Source organism: Octodon degus, unplaced genomic scaffold (genome assembly GCF_000260255.1).
Source record: "Octodon degus isolate 3935 unplaced genomic scaffold, OctDeg1.0 scaffold00004, whole genome shotgun sequence".
Taxonomy (NCBI): domain Eukaryota; kingdom Metazoa; phylum Chordata; class Mammalia; order Rodentia; family Octodontidae; genus Octodon; species Octodon degus.
The window spans coordinates 21587475-21591870 of record NW_004524580.1 but is presented as its reverse complement, the minus strand read 5'-3'; the positions used below and the strand labels follow the sequence as shown (position 1 = coordinate 21591870).

Here is a 4396-nt window from a genome sequence, read left to right as displayed (position 1 = left end):
TAGATTAGTGATAGAAAAAACAGCATTAGGAAGGATACAGGATTTCATTAAACAAAGTAATAGGAATTCAACAATGGTTGTTGTATTACATGATGCTATCTTCAAATGAATTGTTCAGATTAGAGCCAGGTAGAGTGGGTAAGATAACTCAGCAGGCTAAGCACCTGCTTAGGCAAGTGCAGGGGCTGGAGTTCCCTCGGCACTACATGCAACACCAGCCCCGCCCCCAGGCACCCTGAGCCGCAGTCTGGGCCTGGTGGTGCACGGCTGTAATCCCAGAACTGGGGAAGCTGAAAACAGGAGGATCACTATGAGTCTGAGCTGTGTAGTGAGACTCTGTGCCAAATACATTAAAAAAAAAAAAAAAAGATTAAAGCCCAGTATATATGTAGATATCCATGTTTGTGGCAGCATTATTTGCAGTTAGCAGAAGACAGTCCTGATTCATACTTTATACAAGAAAGAAATATCTTGGGCCTTTTCTTCTCTGGGCTTGCATTTTGCCTATCCTGACTAACATACCCTCTTCTTTTGTCCATTGATGAGTGGAGAAAGTGTCGCATGTACACACGATGGAATTTTGTTCTACCTTAAAAAGGAAGAGAATAACGTAACGTGTTACAACATGGATAAACTCTGAAAACACTGTGAATGGGATGTGCCAGAGCAAAAGACAGAGACTCTGGTTCCTCCCATGAAATACTTAGGAGAGTCACATCATAGAGCCAGCAAGTCCTCTGGAGGCTGCCGGGCACTACAGGAGGGAGGAGTGGGAAGTTAGTGATTGCTGGGTGTCAGCTTCCAGGGAGGAAGGTTGGGCAGCTCTGGAGCTGGAAAGGCATGTCGGCTGTAAAATATGTGAGTGTGCCTGGTATCACTGAGTGCCGTGCTCGGAAATCTTTACTCACAGCTTACATGGTAACCTTAAGGCATTGAAAACATCATTTCTCCCTCTTCTTTTCTTCCCTCTACTCCTTGTGGCTGAGACAGCTAGCTGGCTGCTACAGATTCACTGTTATGGTTTAGAACTACAATGTCCCCCCAAACTCTGAAGCACTCAGAGGCAGGGCATTTGGAAGGCCACCAAATAGGTATAGCACAGGGATTCTGTACCTATTTGTGAATCAACCTCTGTGTGCACTGTTTAGAGGCAGGGTCTGTGAGAGGCGGGTCACCAGGGAGTGACCTGGAGGCTGTGGTGTCCTCTCTGGCATCTCTTTTTGCTCTCTGACTCCTGTCCACCATAATGGGAGCAGCTTTCCTCTGCCAGACCCTTCCACCACTCCATCCCTGCCTTGGAGCCAGCCAAGTATGGGCCAAATCCTCTAAAAACCATGAGCCAAAGTGAACTTTGTGTCCTATAAGAGCTGTGGGCATCGAGTGTTATGTTCCAGGGACAAGAACGTGACCATGACAGGCAAGCTCTCCTTCTATGGTGCAGAGCTGTTGCCCTGCCAGGCTTCCTGTGCCTACATGGGGCCATCTGACTGCTCTAGGAGAATGGAACGGTCACTTCTGGGCCGAGTTGTTCAGTATCCAGTGTGACTTTCCCCGTGACCTGTTCCTTGTTTTCAGTGTCCATAGAGGCAGCATCTTGAAGACAGCAGTGCTACAAGGTAGAAGAAGACTGGATTTCTGAGTTACATTTTGATGTAAGCTACTCAGTCAGGAACCCATGATTCATATTTTGCAAGAGCAGAAAACACACTGAGCTTGCACTTAGCCTATACCAACTAACACACTCCCCTACCTCTGTTAAATATTTCTTAGTCCCTGCTGTTTTCTGAGCACCATGATGAATACTAGAGACATGACGATAGAGGAAACAGCCGCTGAACTCAAGGAGCTCACAATAAAGAAGAGATGGAGTCACGGTTACTTATTTTTGCTACAGAATGTCAAGCCCTACGTGATTGGTGTGTATTGAGTATCATGGAAGAGAAGAACAGGTAGCCAGGCTGCCAGAGGTGGGAACTGGGGTGGAATGGATTATTAGAGGTTGAGTAGGTGACATGGGCATGAAGAAAGGGTGAAGGGGAGAAATCAAGTCCGTGGGGCAGGAAAGGGATGTAGAGATCACGAACAGGGAGCTCTTGGTGAGCTGTTAGTGCGACTCTACTGCACTGGACACTCTTCAGAAGGCATAATTATGACAAAGCCTGAAATGTAATTAAGGCTCCATTCAAAAGTAAGAGTCATCAGATGGGATTACAATACCTTTAACTCTCTAGGGAAAAATATTATTGGGATTCAGCTTAGAGGCTTCTTTTCACGTAAGTGCTTGATTCCAATGGAGCACAGCTCTATTTAAGGAGAACAAAACTGCTATTTTAGAGACAATTACATGTTTTTCGCTTCCTGTGTGCTGAGAAATCTGCTTTTTATGGGACAGCACCTGCTTTGCAGACAGTTCCAATACTTGGCGAACAACAGGCCTCATTCAATTCTACCTAAACTCATGATATTACTTGGAATCCTACAGATAGCCAGAATTCAATGATTTCGAACCTACAAGATTCAGTCGCCTGAGTTTTTTGCATAATACAGCCACAGGTGGTGGTCTGAATTCTCCAGCCCGATTCCTTGTCGCCTGTAGTAATACGATAGACTCTGTGTCCTGTCCCAGCCCGCCATGGAACAGTGTCCTCCTGCTTCTGGTATGTGGGTTGTGGCGTAGAATTTTCTTTGGGCAGTATTGGACACGTTAACACATGCGACAGAAGCAGAGGCTTGTAATGTGCTTGAGCCACTGGACTTTGCTGTCTTGTTCTGTCTCAGGCAGAAGTCTGTGTTCCCAGGAGGCCCTATCCTTCCACGCTGGGCTTGGAATCCTGGAAGTTTTATTTTTCCCAAGACAAAAGATTCCATTTCCATCTCTTAAGGTCAGAGTCATCATCTGCGAGTTCAGCGTGTCTGGGGTGCCCGGACTGCAGCCTGCCCCGGAAAGACAAGCCAGTGTTCAGGGACATTGAGATCAACACGGAAAGCTAAGGGCCACGTGTCCTGCGAATGACACAGCGCTGCTGAATTTACCAACTCTCAAATGCTGTCACGCCACATAAAAATAAAGCAACCAAGGAGGGTGGTGCACATCTATAATCCCAGCACTCCGGGAGGCTGAGGCAGGAGAGCTACAAGTTCAAGCCCAGGCTGGACAACTTGGTGACTTAGTAAGATGCTCTCAAACTTTAAAAAATATATATTGTTTGTTTGAATGTATTTATTGGATACAGGGTCTCGTCCGGTACCAGAGACTAAACTTGGGTCGTTGTGCTTGTCAGGCAGGTGCTTACACTGCTGAGCTATCTCCTCAACCCCCCCCCCAATTTATTTTTTTAAGGACTAAGATGAGCCTTTTGGTTAAGATTAAGTGTAGTAAAGGTCAGGATGCAATTTAATGAAAAGGCCCTGGGTTTATTCCCCAATATTGAAAAAAGAAAAAGAAAAAAGAAAGCTCTCTTTTTTCTTAAAAGCCAATTTGCCTGCATTTTCTCTTACTAACAGAGGGGAGGCCCTAGTAGGTAGGTCAAGAATTCTAGGACTTAACTTGAGAGAGGTTCTTCAGGTTACAAAAGCATCATAAGGGAACATGAAGAGATACCCTCACCTTACAGATAAAGTTCCGTGCCATCCGTGGTAAGGCACTGGTGCTGACGGAGATCCTTTGCAGCTGGCTCACGGTTTACTTCTTTGGTCTGAATATATCATTTTGCTTCATCATTGCACCCTGTCCCATGCTTTGTCCCCTCTTTTCCAGTGCCATTTCCCTGATGGAAGGAGACATCTCAGTGTGCACAAGTTGTATATTTTGTGTTTTGTTGGTCAAGAGCTTCCCAATCAAGATAATTAATAACAAATAGCCATGAACAGTTCTTATCCCTCTGTCAACACTGGAGGCCAAAGCCATTACCCCGTGGTGGAAGGAGCAGTCTGCGGGGCCAACCAGTTCTGAGTTCAAATCTTACCTACCTGGGTGACCTTGAGCAACTCACTTAAGCTTCAGTCTCCCCATCTGAGAAACAGAGGTAGTGAGATGGCCCTGTGTGTGAGAAGTGAAGTATAAAGTTCCTGGCACATAGTAGGTGCTTTGTAGCCAATCACTGTCATCTTCACCCTCAGTGGGAAAGGTGTCTTTGATCATCAGGAGTGCTAGGCTAAAAAATCGTGAGCACAGGATCACACCTTATGGCTAAATTCAGTAACAATCATTTTTGGAAAACAGAAGCAAGACAGGGCCATCCTCTTGGAAGAACTCTGTGTTCTCAGGAAAGAAGCCAGGATATTAATAGAAGGAGGCATCATAGCTCTCCCCTCCTCTGTCCCCCAACGGGTGTATTCATTTTTTAATTTTGAATATATGGTGAGCACCTCCTCTTTGAACATGGCAAGTTATTTT

The 4396-nt window shown here is 45.6% G+C and overlaps 1 long non-coding RNA gene across 1 annotated transcript; it reads left to right on the top strand.

Moving 5' to 3' along the window:
- The first annotated feature begins 1528 nt into the window (after window positions 1-1528).
- Window positions 1529-3110, top strand: LOC111817268. Its single transcript, XR_002821508.1, has 3 exons — window positions 1529-1652; window positions 1771-1916; window positions 2883-3110. It is a non-coding gene; the product is annotated as an uncharacterized LOC111817268 (long non-coding RNA).
- The last annotated feature ends 1286 nt before the right edge of the window (window positions 3111-4396 follow it).